This window comes from the organism of the source record quoted next, unplaced genomic scaffold, assembly GCF_019419815.1.
Source record: "Pyrus x bretschneideri cultivar Hongxiangsu unplaced genomic scaffold, Pyrus_bretschneideri_v1 Contig32, whole genome shotgun sequence".
NCBI lineage: Eukaryota > Viridiplantae > Streptophyta > Magnoliopsida > Rosales > Rosaceae > Pyrus > Pyrus x bretschneideri.
In genome coordinates, this window is record NW_025999635.1 from 817,419 (window position 1) to 835,683 (window position 18,265).

At 35.3% G+C, this 18,265-nt stretch overlaps 2 non-coding genes across 2 annotated transcripts; one reads left to right on the forward strand and one right to left on the reverse strand.

Annotated features, from left to right (window-relative positions):
* Nucleotides 1-8,848: 8,848 nt before the first annotated feature.
* Nucleotides 8,849-8,920, reverse strand: TRNAP-AGG. Its single transcript has one exon. It is a non-coding gene; the product is annotated as a tRNA-Pro (tRNA).
* A 695-nt stretch (nt 8,921-9,615) lies between these two features.
* On the forward strand, nt 9,616-11,863 carry LOC103966643. The gene is made up of 2 exons (XR_007260503.1): nt 9,616-9,770; nt 11,006-11,863. It is a non-coding gene; the product is annotated as an uncharacterized LOC103966643 (transcript).
* The last annotated feature ends 6,402 nt before the right edge of the window (nt 11,864-18,265 follow it).

Genomic DNA, 18,265 nt, shown 5'->3' on the forward strand with positions numbered 1-18,265 from the left:
CCATCATTTTAATATAGGGAATTTTAACGAAAAGATTATAATATTGTTCACTTTAACGAAAAATCATATTTTTACACTAAAAAATTAATCATGGTACTATTTATTTTACCCTTTATTTTATCTTTATCATTAAAACTCAAAGTTTTCAAGTTATTTTTATTAATTTTTCTTTTAATTATATGTATGTATTTTCGATGTTTGAATTTGACGGAGGACTTTTGATGAGTGGCTAACAACTACTTTTGACTTATGTACCGTAAGAGCATCTTCAAAGGAGATGCTAAATTGTCCACATAAGTTATAACAGTAAAAAAAGATAGCCACTAATTGTTTCCAACTGAAATGCCAAATCCTATATGGCATGACATGGAATGGCAGCAAAGGGGCTTGCTGTCAAATTTGACAGCAACTTCAAATTTTTTTTTACTAATTATTAAATGTCTTTTATTAATATTTGAATGTCATTTATTGGGGGCTTCCTCTCAACTTTCAATAAAACCTCTCATCGTCCCAGAGATATCTTCCTCCTCTATTCTCTCGTTCTCACTGACCTCTACTTCTCCATATATGCTGGGTCCTTGTAAGTCTCTCTGTAGGACCAACAAACCCAGCTAGCTTCGCCATTATTATACCTTCACCAAGTAGCAAAACCCCCATATCTCAAACCCATCAAACCCCACTTTCTCTCTCTACTCTTTTCTCCACTTCATTCTCTCTCTCTGCTCTTCTCATCTATTTCAAGGACAGATCGCTGATACGTTAGACGACCTTGCGTTTTGGCTCCCCACCCAGATTCTGAACAATGAAGACCTACCCGCCATGGAGCTCAACTCCAACACCATGAAAAATAGGGGGTTCGGATTACGGTTCGACGCTGATGCTCCGAAGGCTCAAAAATTAATATGACTTTTATTATGAATTCTTTATATGTAAAATTTAAAGTATAAGACAGAAATTAAGAAAACAAAAATAATGTAATAAAATAATAGTTTAACTTGACATATCGGGTGGAGAATAAAACATGAAAATATGTCAAAATGCCACATAAGTTGTCAAATTTAAATTTTAGGTTCAAAATTTGACATCTCCTTTGGAGATGGTCTAAGCTTTGTATATACATAACCAATCAAATTATTACCATATTTTCAATTGAAAATATGACTTTAGCCCCTGGAACTCAATTTTCTCTAGATAAAACCCGACATAATTTTTTTGCTTAAAAAAACCCATTGACTAGACTCTACATAAGCAAATTCAATAATTATGTTTTACTTACCCATTTAAAATTTTTCAGATGCCTAAAACACCCTTATTGAATGTTTAATGTACACAATTAATTCTATGCAAATTGTAAGGGAGAATTAATGGTTTTACAAAAATAATATTTTGCATATAAATGTAGGGATTTGTTGGTTAGTTTGGCTCTCGAATTCCAATTTACCATTACAACGTGTCCATATTATATATACGTAAATTATTGTACTTTAAAATATATAAAAAAAAATTGTTGTCAAAGTAAAAATATATAAATTAAAGGAGATAAAAACTTGCAGGTAAATTAATTTTAGGACAAAGAAAAAGAAAAGAACCAACTATAGGTAAATTATTTACATATACATTGTAGATATTTGATTCACATAAAAAATATAGGTAAATCACGTGTGCATAATTTACCTACTATTACTGAAATTTACCTACTTGCATAATTTACCTACTATTATATTAATTTTCCCACTTGCATAATTTAGAAAAAAATGCCAACAAAACATGAGAATATTATTTGCATATATCATAGGTAAATTTTGCCAAATGAAATATGAGAATATTTTGTTTATATACGGTAGGTAAATTACAGACTATATGGCGATATTATTTATATAGGTAAAGTAAGGACGTTTAACTATTATATATAAGAATAATAATTACATCGAATAATAATATAGTCATTATTTAAAGTAATGCACTAGATTGTTGTAGAGATTAAAAATAAATAAATAGAAAAAACGTCAGGCTGATTAATTAGATTTTAAGGCCTTGATTGCAGCTAATTTTCTAGTGTGGGTTGTGGCAAAAATTGTAAATAATTTGTATTGTAGGTTACTTATATTCTTATGTGGCAATTTATTTGATTTTTGGGTTTTTGTTGGATGTGTAATTATACGTGGGTTTATGTTTAGAAACCATGATTTTTCAAGACCAATATCTAATGAATCCAAATAAATAAATAATTTATACATCACAAAGCAAAAATATTATTTGAAAAAACAAAAATAAAAACAAAAAATCCACAGCAAGGTACGACGGAGGACTCAGTCGACACGCGGGAACTGGGATATTGACATTCTAGCTACAAACGGGCTTTGGCGACGGAATACAACCAAACGACGCCTTAACCAGCGCGCTCACGAGGTAGGACCTAGACCTGACAGGCCGAAGCGGGCTCTTGTCGGCCTTACCACCGTCGGCGGCTGCGGCAGCAGCAACCAGCTCGGCCGAGTGGTCTCCCTGGGCGACCGGGAACATCGGCCCCGGTGCACGCCGGCTCTGCCGCCTCTTGATGTCGCTGAGCTCCATTTTTGGCTGGGGCTTGACCAGCAACCCGATCAGGGACGTCCTGCGCTTCCGCGACTTGCTGCTCTGGTACCGGCAGCTGCTGGTAGTCGGCGAATCCTGCCTCAAGACTGACGATTTCTCGAGATCGAGCGGGTACCGGACGCTCTGCGATCGTTTGAAGGAGTTGGTCTTGAAGAGAAAGAGGCCGTTTCGCGGGTCCCTCTGCACCAACTTCGAGTATTGGGGAAAATCGACGTCGTCGATGGTTTTGCCGCAGAAGATGACGGCGGAGGAGTCGAGTTCGAACTCCGGGTCGATGAAGAACTCGAAGAGGCTGTCGGGGGTATCTGGGTGTTTTCGCGGGGAGGGAGAGTAGCTGTCGTACTCGTCGTTGCAGATAGAGAACTCGCAGAACGAGAGGGTGTCGTCTGCGTCGTACGGGTCCTGCTGGACTGCACTGGTTTTGTTGTCGTCCATTTTTTGAGAACTGGGATTGCCGGATTGGTGTGAGAAGGAAGGTGCGGGGGAGTGGTTTTATATATGGCCGATGATGTCTGAAATTTGGTGAGAGAGAGGGAGAAAGAAAGGTCTTTTAAGCAAGGTGATTAGCTTAATGAATTATTATTTTATTAATTTCGATTAAAAAAATATTTTATTAATGAGTTTCTAGAGGGAGGGAGGGGGAGTTTGCTTTGGTGCCAAGGCTTTCTGGAAGAGGTGGGTACTTTGATTTGGGATGAGCTACTAGAAGAGAGTAAATATTAGCTTTTTTACCAATAATAATCAAATGAATTAACGTCGGATTACAAATTGGTTTGTTTGCTGTGGGAATTTGAAGGAATAAATGGAATCACAATATGGGGTTATTGGTTGCTCATGACTCTAATAATTTCATAATCTTAATATACATTTATCTGTATATTTGTATGTGACTTCTACATACAACTGCGTCAAACTGAAAGAATGAGTCAAAAACACCGAATCACATACTGCTGCTTCTTTTATGCAACTTCTTGTAGTTATTTGTAGGTTTCTTCTTTCTTTCTTTTATCGTTCTTCTTCTATTTCTTGTGTGCAATCTTATGGTGCATAACAAATGTTTGATAAAAAGCCTCATTGATCGGCAGTAGACGACATAATTTGGAAGATAAACACCATATAAGCTCTACGAAATGATCTAATGAAGTGTTTTTTTTTTTTGCCTGAATTATGATCTCATTATTATAAAATTCTGGCTCTACCATTGAATCTACTAAATGAAATGCAATTTTTGTTTCTTAGTTTTAGTGTGAGAATCCTTTGTCACGTAACAGTTAACGTGAGTTATCATCAAGTAAAAATATTAAATGGTTTATAACTTTTTATTCATAATATAACTTTCTGTAACACATGTAATAATCAAATTGAGTTTCACTTATCGCCTGACGGGAAAAGTTCTAACTTAAGTTTTTGAACATCCGGCAAAACTCCCACTCCGTGCAAGGAGGGACATAAACAATTGAAGGCGAGGTAAGATTAGCCTTGAAAAAGATCGAAAACACGGAACCAATACATAAAGGTAAAGATTTTGCGGCGGAGATGATGGCGGAGCTAAAATTGGGAGTTGGGCTACGAGTATGGGTGCGTAAGAAAGAAGAATGTTTTCTGCGACAAGGTGAAACTTGAGCACCAAAGACAGCGTCGACTTTATTTTACCCGTGTTCGTTTCACTTAATAATTTTTTAATGATAAAAAGGTTGTCTCCAAAACGTAAGCAAAATGATATTTTGACCGCCAAGACAGCTCTGAACTGTCTTTGATGAATTTTGAGAAGGTTATGGAAGCGGAAGTAATATCTATGGTAGCTTCTATAGAAATTCAAAAAATTGAGACTCACCGTCTTTCATGTTTTTGGCATAATTTTCGTGTCAATATTATAAAACATTGTACTAAAAACATGAGATGACGGAGAGTACCATTTTGAAAAGTCTTCTGCATTTCTCAAACTCAAAATGAAAGTTTTTGTGAGGCCATCATTCATTCAAAAAATAAATAAATAAATCCTTTGAAGTGTATTTTTATCAAAATTCATATTCTATTTTTTTATTTAATGTCTTCGTTAAAATTTTAATTTTATTAATATGTATAAACTAAAATAAATGAAGTGACATGTAAGGAAAGTATGTAAATGCATAAGTATTGAAATGATCGTACCGAAATATATCAAATTGACTTATTTGTACGGAAATGTTTGTATCAAATTTTATTATTATGAATTTGTGTCATTAAATATTTGTACTAAATATATGTATCGAACTATATTATAATGAATTTGTGTACCTACATACTTGAATTGTGACAAAATATATTTATAATGAACTAGTGTACCTAAATATCTGTACTGAAATATATTATAATGAATTAGTGTAGACTTAGAAAACGAAAAATCATAAAATTATCAAAAAATAAAAATAAAATGACAAAGAATATAAATGCTAGCATTTAAATAAAATCAAATGACTAAATGCAAGTGACCCTTTACCACAGTAGTGAAAAAGTGTCTTTGCATGACAAAGTGTGCTCGAACTCCGTCGGCAGTGACTAATCTAACATCTAAGCACATCTCCAAAGGAGATGTCAAAAATCCTAGGTGGAATGCCATTATGCATATTTGATATAAAAAATCTCTCTCACCATAGTGTTATTTGTTGATTGGATCTGAAGACTTTGTGATTTGGAGTCAAATTTGTCTTCAATGTCAAATTTATTTTAATTGTGGGTTCTCTATTATAGTAACATTTCAACCAATAAAAATGTTATTTTAACACTTTTTTAATAATTACAACTATTTGAAGCTCTATTTAAATGATAAAATAACATTTGACAATTCTATTTGAGAAGTACAAAATTTGACATACGACTTCAGATTGTCACATCAAGCATCAATTGTATTTTGATTCTTATAATTTGACATTTTGTTTGACAAAAAAAAAAAAAAACAAAAACAAAAAGGACTAAACTCAATTTTAAATCTTGTACAGATATTAATCTAAACTTTATTTAAGAATATAAATGTTGGCATTTAAATTTAAGGCTAAATAGCCAAAATGGTTCCTAAGATATGCATAATACATCACTTTGGTTTCTGAGATTGAAAATCAATAGAAATGGTCTCTGAGATTGTCCACCATCCATCATTTTAGTCATTCATTAAAAACTCTTTGAGCAATTTTTAAAGCTTCGTAACTCAATCGTTTTTTAACCAAATTCGACTTATAATATATCAAAATGAAGATAGGAAAGTGTAGAACAAGATTATACCATTTGGAAGCCCAATGGTTTCCGGAGATAGCCGGAAAATAGTCTCAAAGTTGACTAGTCCGCAAAAAAATTGAAAAACTCTCGGAAAATTGAGTAAACTTCAAATGTTCTTCTTTTTTGATGGCTAACTCGCCGTGTTTTGGCCGGAAAACGGCTCGAAAGTGGCTAACCAGGCTAACTCGAAAATGGTTAGCCACTTTTGAGCCGTTTTCAAGCCAAACTACGGTGAATTAGCCATCAAGAAAGGTACCATTCTCTTCGTCTCGTCAAGAAGTATGATTTTAGATTTTTGAATCACTCAATTTCGTTGAGTATTGAAGAAGTTATGAACGTTTAAAGTTTACTCAATTTCCGGGGAGTTTTCCAATTTTTTCGCGGACCAATCAATTTTGAGCCTATTTTCCGACCATCTTCAGCAACCATTGGGCTTCCAAATAGGTATAACCTTGTTCTACACTTTCCTATCTTCAGTTTGATATATATGGGTCGAATTTGGTTGAGAAACAATTAAGTTACGAAACTTTGAAAATTGCCCAAAGAGTTTTTAACGGAATGATCAAAATGATGGATAATGGATAATCTCAGGGACCATTTTTATTGATTTTCAATTTCAGGAATCAAAGTGATGTGTTATGTATATCTCAGTGACCACTTTGGCTATTTAGCCTAAATTTAAATTCTCTTTGTGAAGATCCTAGAGATCATCAAATTGTGTCCGTTCATCATATATTGGATGATCAATTTTCTTCAAATATTATTCATATTTAATTTTAAATAAAATAATTTAAAATAATTTTTAGCAGGATGAACATTCAAAATTTGAGGATCTTCGAGATCTTTACAAAGTGGATCTCCTCGTTCATTTAAATTATCCTTCGGAGTCCATGACTTGGAACCCACTAATCCACGTCTTAAGTCCAAGTTCCCCACCCCCACCAAAGACGACCCATTCAGACACGTGGCACACAACCATGAGTCACCTTAGCCAACGCGCCTAACAAGTGGAACCGACACCTCAGCGGCCTCGTCAGCCCCCAGTGCCCTTTCCCGGATCCACTCCTCCCACAGGCTACACTCGGCTGCTCTCCGCCGCTTTTCACCGGAAACATCGGCGCCGGAGCGCGCCGACTCTGCCGCTTCCTAATCTCATTCATGTCCATCTCCGGCTGGTACTTCACCAATCCTATGAACACCTTGTGCTTCCGCGAATTGCTCGACTGCTGGTGCAACCGGCAGCTCCCAAAAGCCCGCACCAGCTCCGATCCCGGTGACCGGTGCGAGTAAGGGTGGGAGGGAGATGAAAACTTCAAGGATTCGGGCCGGGAGAACAATGGGTTTTCGAACAGGGGCTCTTGGGTCCGAGGGGGAATGGGTTTCCCGCAAAAAACGACGTCCACGGGGATGTATCTCCGGATCGGGTCGACCCGAAATTCAAAAAGGTCGTCCGGGGCGGAGGAATAAGAAGCGGAGATTCTGGGGTTCTCTTCCGATTCGCCATTGTCGTCGTGTAGCGGGAGATCGCAGAGGGAAAGCGCATCTTCCTCGACTTCTTGCTGCTGGGAATCTGAGAAAGTTTCCATCTTTGTGGTCTGGGTAGTGGTGCGATTGATTTGTTTGTGTTGTTGGTTGCGTTTGGTGATTAGGGGAGAGCACCTTTGCTTGTATATATATGGGGTGGGAGTGGCGACGTAGCGTTGGTGGTGTTGGTTTTGGAGCTTCTGGATGAACAACAACTTGGTGACTTGAGATTTTATTGAAAAATAAGTGGAAAAGGAGATTAAGAGATGTATTAAATTATAATTTAAGAGGATTTTAAAAGATACTTTCTGCAGATTTGATGAGATTAGTAGAATCCAAATGGTCTTTTTGAGGATTGTGGGGGATATTTTTGTAGATTTGTATGGATTTTCAGATATTTTGTTGTCATTTATCTAAATAGTTTCTTATATGTTTCCTTTTAGACATTAAAAAACTAATATATTGGCGGAATGCAATATGGTCGTATGCTCATTAGACCCAACACAGTAAGATATTATATAAGTATTTGAAGGGAGACCGGAAAGAGGAGGTGCCGGTGGTGGTGGTGCTGATAGGAGGGGTGAGCAGTGGGTGCCAGGGTGTGGGTTAGGCGAAAAGACGCCGGTAAGGTTTGGGTGGAGAGAGGAGGAGGATCCAATGAAATCTTTGGGGAATGGTGGGTTCTTCGTAAGGTCAAATCTTCTGCAATGTGGCTTATACGTGGCTTCAATAATTGGTGTTTATAAACTTAATTTTTCTGAATTTTGTATTTATAAAGTTAATATGTGTCAAACAATAATTAGGATTACAGAAAAGTCACACCTATTTTAGATGCAGAAGATTTGATCTCGTTGTTCCTAACCTAGACATATGTATTTTTTATCCTAGAATCTACTAAAATCCACAATTTAATGAAACCTACCTAGATTTGCATACAGATGCTTAAAATATACAACCATATTATTCTTATCATTTGCTATCATTTATTAAAAAGATGATACAAATAGATGATAAGTATAACACTGATCTAAAATCTTCAAAATCCTAAAAGTAATGTTAAACTTACCACTTATTTGTACCATCATTTATATCATCTTTTTAATAGAGGTAAAGCCACCAATACATGTGAATACATTAGAGAGTGAATCCATTAGAAGGATGATATAAATATAAGAATAACATTTTCGAAATCGCAATTGACTACACATAAATTTATAAACTTAAAATTCTAATTGAATATCTTAAAATTTTAAAATCTTTCAAAATTCTAGTTTGACAACACTTCGGTAGTCAAATCCATCAAAATTCTAATTTGACAATACCCCGAAAGTTCGGAAGAGAAGTCAAAAGAGAAGAAAATGGTTAAATCCGACTAAAAAGAGAGAAGATGAATTGGAAGGTTATTTGTCTAGAAGGACTAGAAAGCCTGGCGGCATAGTGAAAAACCCAAAAGCAGCAAGATGTTAAAGAAAAAAAGGGGGCATTCCGAGAATTGAACTCGGGACCTCTCGCACCCTAAGCGAGAATCATACCACTAGACCAAATGCCCGCTGACGTTCGTAACTTCACTTTATTCTATTTCACAACAATTATACAGGAAGAAACATTCCTATATGGATAAAATTGCATGAACGACCATTTGATGTTTTCGCTTTTATGAAAGTTACCACATGAATGAAATTATTTTACAGCAATTAACTTATCAAACTTCACAAGGGCCCATCAAAAATGGTTATTGTTGTAAACATGAATATTCTTGCGCTGAATGAAACAAAAACACGTGTACAAAATAATATTTTGTATTAATTTTGGGAACGTGTCCTATTTGACAACTCATACTGATTTTTTTTTCGATTTTTCGTTGACTCACACGCTACGTGTAAAATTTATGTGACACGTGAATATTAAAATTTTAACGCATTGGTTAATATTTGTTTCACCGAAATTTTGATGTCTGTAATTGTGAAGTTTAAAAGGAAACCTAATGAAAAGAGCTTGAAAACTTTGAGTTTTAACAATAAGGACAAAATAAATGGTAAAGTGAATAGTACCATGATTGATTTTTTAGTGTAAAAATGTGATTTTTTGTTAAAGTGAATAATACCGGAAGCTTTTTGTTAAAATTCCCAAGTTTAAATGGATGCCACATTGAAACACCGCCTGAAATTTGGGTGGTTAAGTGTAAATAATTTAGTTGAGTTCGTAATTTCATGAAATTGGAAAAGTTGAAGTCCATTTGTGCAATTTTATCATTTTGGGTCAGATTTCTTTTGAGGTGTTAAACCCTGAAAATTGGTTTTCTTGGTAGCTCGGAATCGGATCAAAAATGACGAGAGCGGCTCTCTTTCAGTGGCTGCGATCACAGTCCAGACACCTCGCATCCTCAAGGTTCCGCTCAGGTTCTTCTCCCTTCCTCTCTCTCTCTCTCTCTCTCTCTCTCTCTCTTAAATTTCTCTACCGATTTGGGTTTAGGGTTTAAGATCTCTCTATCTCTCAATTTCATTTTTCATTTCAAATTTAATCGAAATAAATGAAGTATACGAAGAACCCAAAGTGCATGCTCTACCCAATTGACCACTCCAAAAGAATCAGAACAAGCTCAATTTCCCCATATTTATTTCTGATTTCAGAGACCATTTTCTGGATCTTCTTCTACTAAATTAATAAATTTGGTAAAAAGGTGCACACTTTTGGCTTGGCTTCTGGTTTTGGCAAATTCCATGTGTTAATTTGTCGATGAGAAACGGGTTTGTTGGCATCCAATTGAGGTTTTTGCTATTTTCTGGGAACCCTTTTTCCTAATTCAAAGTGTTTTTCGTGTTCCCCACATGCATGTTCTCTAGAAATTGGACCGCTTTCGGTTTTACTAACTTAATTAGTGTGTTGGAGTGTATTACTGCTAGGTTCTAACACAGTTTTGGATATGGTGACTGTCGATGCTGTTCTGCCGGCAATCTTCAGTTTCCCTTTTTAACCTTTTCTACTATTGTATCAACTGTTAACTTTAGTTTTCGATTAGTAATTGATAATGTTCCTTGGAGAAAGCTTCCGTGATAATCGTATGATTGATAGCAGTTATTAATCTGCTTTTTTCTCTTTCAAGTGAAGCTTATGTGAATATAGGGGATAGAATCCATCTTTGCTCTCTCGAAACATGGAGAGAGGGCAGCATAGAAACAAAAACGGGTCAACATTTTATTAAGATCTCCGGAGACTCCCGTATATTCTCATAGTTAGGTGCTTCAAGTTGGTGAAGCGTTCTAGTAGTGCCGAAGCCCTATGTTTATAAATTGTTAATGTTGAGCTGTTTGGGTAGCAAAGTTGTATTTGATATGCTAAAATTGTAATTTCTGTGATCCTTGGAATCTAGATCAAGTTCTACCCATGAGATTTTGATGTCATTGTTTTAGTAATTTGCATTGTCTTTAATGCGTGCTCACCTGAAACCACCCCCCCCCCCCCCCCAACTCTCTCTCTCTCACTCGCTTGTTATTTCTTTTGCATGTTCCTCACCTTTCCAATTCTTTTGTTCTGAATTCTTTTTCTATCCAAAACTCCATCTTCCCTCATTTGATTTTCCTCTCCTTTTATTTATATCTGTCACTATTACTGATGGTAAAATGTTTTTCTTCAGGTTATCAGCCGTGCAGGTCTGCAGCATGGGCTGCTAGTCTGAACACTAAACTGGGTTTCAACTCTGGCTTCGAGATCAATTCTTCGCAGAAAAGATGGGCTTCTCATGCCACAACAAGAGAAGATGATGGCAAAATCAGCATTGGACCTCGCAGGGGTGGCGAAATTGGGGAAGATGAAAAGGACTCTGGGGTTGTTTACTATGGCCCAATCTCATCTACTATCAAGAAAGTGAAACTTCTCTCGCTGTCGACCTGCTGCCTTTCTGTATCTCTAGGTCCTGTGATAACCTTTATGACATCTCCAGGTATGAATGTGATCTTGAAGGGTGCAGTGGCATCTTCAGTGATATTCTTGAGTGCTTCTACCACAGCCGCTCTTCACTGGTTCGTGACACCATACATTCACAAGCTCAAGTGGAAGCCTGGTTCAGACAGTTTTGAGGTGGAAATGATGTCATGGCTTGCAACACTACATTCCGAGGACGATTAAGTTTTCTGATATCCGGCCAGCAGAAACCAATAGGCCTTTTGTGACTTTTAAGGCCAATGGAAACTTTTACTTCGTGGACGCAGATCATTGTCATAACAAGGCTTTGCTAGCAAGACTGACCCCGCAGAAAGAAACTCGTGAGTCGGGTTTTAAGAACTTATGATCATGTGATGCCTAGTGTCGGAAGTTTTGCTCTTTGTGGCTGAATTATGTTATAGAAATCGTGTATTGCAATGAGATTTTGTGGCACGTACCGCTTTTTTTTTTTTAGACACCGACACTGGTTTCGGGTACTTTGGATTAGAGAAATAATTGATATTTGCTTAATATGATTAGTGTGCTCTGCACTGCACACCCCATCCCCATATCTGAAGCATTATCCTAAGTTTCTCGTATTTTGTTTGATATTTTTGGTGGATTATAAGAGCATGCTTAAAGAGTTCGTCTGCTTGCACAAATTCAGCATTCTACACTGCAGACTGCAGAGAGATCCTTTAGGATGCAATCTTGCACACTGTAAATCTGAGAAATCTCCATTAATTTCTTCTTTTGCTTCTGCAAGTTTAGGACCAGAAAGCCTTATGCAGTAGCTCTCTTTTTATTTATTTATTTATTTATTATTATTTTTTTTTATGTTTTGTTTTTTCATTTGATTCAAGTATTTATATCCGACAGAAAACATTGACTATATATTTAAGTGATGGAGCAGCCATATCACCGGTAGTCGGGCTATACTCATGCCACGTTAGAGTTTTAACAGATTTATTAACAAAAATTGAGTCACAAAGTGCAAATTGGAGAAATTTGAGGCAAGATAAAACCAAAGTAAAGTTACAGGGTTATACCAAAAAATAAGCTACAAAAGAAAAAAGATACTACATTTTCAATTACTTCTACTCAACTCATATTTTTTACACGTGTAATGTAATTTTGAATGCTACGAGCACCCGATGACTAGGATGGTTTCACTTAAATCCTCACTTTACGTAAAAGACAACCAAAATGATCTGAAGCTCTAAGTTCAGTGAAGAAGCAGACTCGTCAGTGACAAAGAGATAGGATATGTTGTTCCAAAACCCAAAATTCTTATACCTCCAAAGAGATTTACGTCGTAGAACCCAAAAGTTTCGTAGTTGCAAGGAAATTTACGATGATGTGAGCAACCATAATTTTCAAAGAGCATAAAGAGAAAATCTTGTGTCATATATATTGAAAATTCACGCAACCTGGATTTTCTCGTTGAGGCATAGACTAATGGTATAATTCAACCCACCATCGGACTGAAATGTTGAATTAGGTTTATTTGGGAATAACCATTCGTGTGTGATGATATCATCATCAATATGGGCCACTGTCTTCAAAGTGATCAAGCCGGGCAGCGAAGAACAACTTAACCTGTTGGAATATGATTAGAGCAACTCCACCGTGCTAAGCCCCCTAGGGTTATTCACTATAGGGTTATTCACTATAAGGTTATTCACTATTTAATCCATTCAGTGAACAATAATTATCTTTTACATCTTCACTGTCACATCCCGGCCCGGGACGGATCACTTCCCATGCCTGCTCCACCACCGTAGCACGATATTGTCCGCTTTGGGCTTACCATTCCCTCACGGTTTTGTTTTTGGGAACTCACGAGCAACTTCCCAGTGGGCCACCCATCATGGGATTGCTCTAGCCCCCTTTCTCGCTTAACTTCGGAGTTCCTACGGAACCCAAAGCCAGTGAGCTCCCAAAGGGCCTTGTGCTAGGTAAGGATGAGAATATACATTTAAGGATCACTCATCTGGTTGATGTGGGATATCACATTCACCCCTACACCTGGTAATAGATAATAAATTAATAATATTTTATTTATTTATAAAATAATATAAAATAATTTTATTTGTAATTTCAGATAATATTTTTAATCGTTCTTGTTGCGCTACGTGTCATTATGCAAAAAGAAAAATTTTTTTTTTATTTTGCAAAAACAAAATTTCGGATTTTTATTAATTATTTATTCACATAATTAATTTCTGCCATTGGATTAAAAAAAATTTTGAATTCTAACACCCCAGATTATGCCACGTGGCACAACGGTAAGCTTTCATAATTTTAAACTGTTTATTATTTTTTTTTAATTTATAAAGCCGAATAACATGGACCATTGATCTCAGATCCAATGTCTGAAATTAATGACAGTTTGAATTTTTTTTGTTTACCGTTGGAAATCCAACGGACGATGAATTGCCATGTGGCCTCCAACGGTAACATTGCACAAGCCTACACTGCGGGCCCTAGCGTTTGAAACTGGTCGGGGACGCGCCCCCACGCGCACTTGTAATGCACGCACCTGACTAAAAAAAATATTAAAACCAGGTTGACGTTGCCTTGATGCCAGCGTTGCATCATACCCACCTCGGGCTCTCGGGCCAGCGATTCTTGTTGGGCCTCTTGCTCAGGCCCGCTCCTGTGCAATTGCTCGGATGGGCTGGACATGGTTGCTCGGGCTACTGCTCTTTGTTTTGGGGCATGTCGCTGGGGCTACTCCACATGGTGGATTTGCTCTTATGATAAAATGGTTTTCATAATGTGTGAAGGTACACCATAATATTGGTGTATTAATATACATATGATTATAGTGAAATAAGTTAATTAATTAATAAAAGAAATAATTTATTTATTTAATTCTAAAAAGATATGAACAGTTGTATTTCAACATCAAAAGTTATAACTTCCTTTGAACAATACAACTCCTCCACAAATGTTATTTCCATCTCTATATATTTGTCAAGTCCTTTTCTGTCAGATTCATTCAATTTCATAATCATTCTCTATTCATATCCTTCACACCATATTATAATCGATAGTCTAAACGACATCCGTTTTCAATCCTATCAATTTCCATCCTAACCTTTTAGTGGCTAGCTATGACCACCAAGGCTTGTTGGGAGATGATCACTTTATTACACACTTTGCACTTGAACAAGCGTTTGTCGGTGACCCAATTGGCCTCATTGTTGTCGAGTGTCACCCCATGCAAATTAGAAATCATGGTGTTCATAGGTTTCTTCATTCCTCTTATTTGCTACTAAATATATTTAGTTTCGTCCAACATCCCATTTAAGATAACTCGATTTTACTGTTAAACATATGTAATTATTGTGTACGTAAAATGCTAAATATTTCTTAAGCATTTTATGGTATATTATTGAAGGCGAGACAATTTCCTATCAAATTGAAGCTTGAAAGAAATGAAATATGTGCCTAAAACAAAACCAGTTCACGTACATATTTGTGTAATGGTTTGTCATACATATTCTAATGTTACCATGTCATTTCTTTAAAATGAGTCGGAGCCTAGAACAAAATGTTGTGTGTCATACATGGAACATGATTTATAATTAGTGATATTTTAAATTTAAAGATACTCCTCTGTATCGTATATACGGTATATTCATTATTTTTGTTTCATTATTTAATTCACTGGCAACTGTAAATAGAATATAAAGGTAATTTTTACATTTCCAAATACAATCTTCTCATTTAACATTTCCTGCACAATTCAATCAAATATGACACACAATGATGTTTAACGGATGATAAACATGAAAACGATGAATATTTGACACAAAAATTATGAGTCATTACTAATTATAAAACAGTAAACAATTATCCGACCAAAACATAGCTAATAACAAGTCTAAACTCCAAATACAACAGATTTAAAACGACACAACATAAATAAAAGAGTTGTTAACTGACGCAATAAAACCTGCCACCGCCCGTCGTGGCTCATTTTCATCGTAAACGTATCTTTCCAATCCTCTGGAAGTCATGAAAAACAAAATAAAACAAAATCACTTACTTTCCCGTCAAAAAGGAAAAGTAGTCGGGAGACTTATCAACTACTCACAAATGGCCGATCCATTGACGGATTCGACCTTTGTTTTCTATTGACACAATCCTCATCATAATATATTAAATAGAAGTTATAATTTTGTAAATAGATAACGAAAAAATTAAAAACCACAACAACTTAGTCAATAGTGTCAACCGCCGAATCAGACCTGTACTTAGAAGTGGCGCAGATGCAATACAAGACATATATTGTAGGGGACCGGGCCCTCCCACTTCAATACATTCTCATCTTCTTCTATTTTGTGTTATTACAATTAATTTACGTTAATATTTTATATTATTTTTTTTATAAAGATAATAAGATAAAAAATAATAATGATATAAAATATTGACATAATTTGACTGTGACTACATAAATAAAAGAAAATGAAAATTTATGAGAACCGAGAGCCAGGTCCGTATTTTAGGGATTATTGATGGACCACACATGAATTGTCGGCAGGTTGTCTCTGCGTGGCCACTGCTGACCGATCTGACTGATATTCCCAATATTTGACTTGGAAACACGATATATTCTAGCTGTCTTCTGGAAGTAAGGCATGCAGACATATCTTAGGCTAGGCTTGGTCACAGACTCAGAAAGATATCTATGGCTTCTACGCACATTGCTTCTCAGTGTGCATCAATGTGCATGCTTGGACGGTTGGACCACACCCGCTAGAAGCCTAGAATGTATATACTAGGATTGATAAATGATTTTGTTGTTGAAGTGTTTCGATATCCCAATATATTCTTAAATTTAACGGAAAAATAGATAGAGTTAATGAAAATGATCAATGGAAAAATACACTGTTAAGTTTGAGAACTAAAAAAACTAATATGAGAGTTCAAAAATTAAAATTAAATTAGAGATAAAATTCAAGAACCATTGCTACAAGTAAGCTTAGAATTCCCGTATATGTTTTATGCATTGAAAGAGATATTGGCCTAGAAAGAAGGGGAGTTGATCACAAAATTTTGAGTACTTGAATAAATTCATTTAACCAATTGACATACAAACTCCTTGTATTTAAATAACATATATGTCACATGGGTAACGCTAGGGGGACCAAATTTCTAAACAAAATTTTTTAAATCAAATAATGTGGATGTTGATGATTTGATTACTACTTAAGTGTTGATTAACCTGACACATTATTTGGTTTGCAAATTTGGTTTAAAATTTTGATCTCCCTAGCATTATCAATGCCACATATAAATCCCCAACAATTACACAAAATATGCGCATTTATTAATTTAATCATGTAGGAGATTATATATCTAATATTTTCTTTTTTTCTTAAGACATTTGTACATGTTGTAATATCTGGTTCCTTACCATATAATATGAACCCTAACCTAGACTGCGTTTCAAAACAACGTTTGAAGCGACTGAAGTACTAGCAAGAATACCTTGAAGACCACGCAATGAATGCAGAAGTTAACCAGTAAACAAGTTAACCAACAAATAATTAAACTGTTAGCTAACGGCTTCACTGGGATACGATGCTGCTTAATCAAAGTTAATTTCATTCCTAAACTTGACTAGTCGTCCATATTCTTTCTGAATAGTAGCTTTCTGGACTTCCTAGGCATAAAGAAAACAACGACGAATCCGACGCAAATTTGTTTGACGATATAAGATGTTACGACTTATTTGGACTTTCATAGTTGAATGGAATATCTAGTTTTTGCTTTTTGATCAACACGTCTTTGACCCTCTTCATACATTCACACAATTTGCCATATCTTCTTGAACTATTAAACCAAAAGGAACCAATTGAGCTTTCTTTCTAACAACGAGATTTGAAAAAAAAAAAAAAAAAAAACAACGAGGTTATTGTAATAGTTTCGAACCCTCATTCCCTTAATAATAATAAATTTTTAAGAACAACAAAACTTATTTTAGTGTCATGACTACATCGTCACGTAGTATTACTAATTTAAATTAATATAAGCTGACAGCATAATTGGTAATTAATGGACTTTGAGTATAATTTATTAATAAATACACATGTTATAAGATGAATCGTTATTGTGTAATACCACATGACGGTGTGATTGTCACCTGACACACTAGAGTAAATTCAAAAAGTTTGTTTTTCCCCTTCCTAAGACCTACTCCAACCCTTGGAGTAAAACTCAAATTTTAGGTTCTAAACTTACCCCAACTTGCTCCAACCCTTGGGGCAAATATGAGTTAAAACTCAAAACTCATTTCTATGCCAAATTTAGCCCAAGATTCCCCCCCGGGTTAGTGGGGGTGGCCTACCATATATGTATATATTTTTTAGTTTTATATTTATAAGTTCATTAAATCCAACGGTTAAGATCTAATTTGATGAAATTCAACGGTAGAAAAAAATATTTAACGGTCCAAATTTAAATCAAACGGCTAAAGTAATTTAAAAAAATATATATATTTTATGTCTTTCATATTTTTTTCATAGTGTTTAACGAGTTTCATGGTGTCATTTAGTGATTTTACAATATTTGTCAAAATCTAATTATGATAGTCTACATAATTTTTTTCTTTTAAAAAAGTTACTTTAAGAAAAAAATTAGCCTAAATTCATTTTTTTAATCTGAGACTAAAATTTTAACCCATAAGGGTTGAAGCAAAAAAACTATTTTTGGGTTAAAACCTAAATTTTATGAGCTAAAAATTGTATGTTTTAACCCAAACATTGTAGATGGTCTAAGGAGAAAAAAATGTTATGATGATATTACTGGACATTGTTTTGACCTTAACTGACAAATTTTGTTCGAGAAGTTGAAAACAGTGTTTAGCTAGATCGATTTTCATTTCCCTCCATAAAATGTGGCATTGAATATTGATTAGGCTGCTTGACTACGTTATAGATCATTTTTAGTGCTTTGAAGT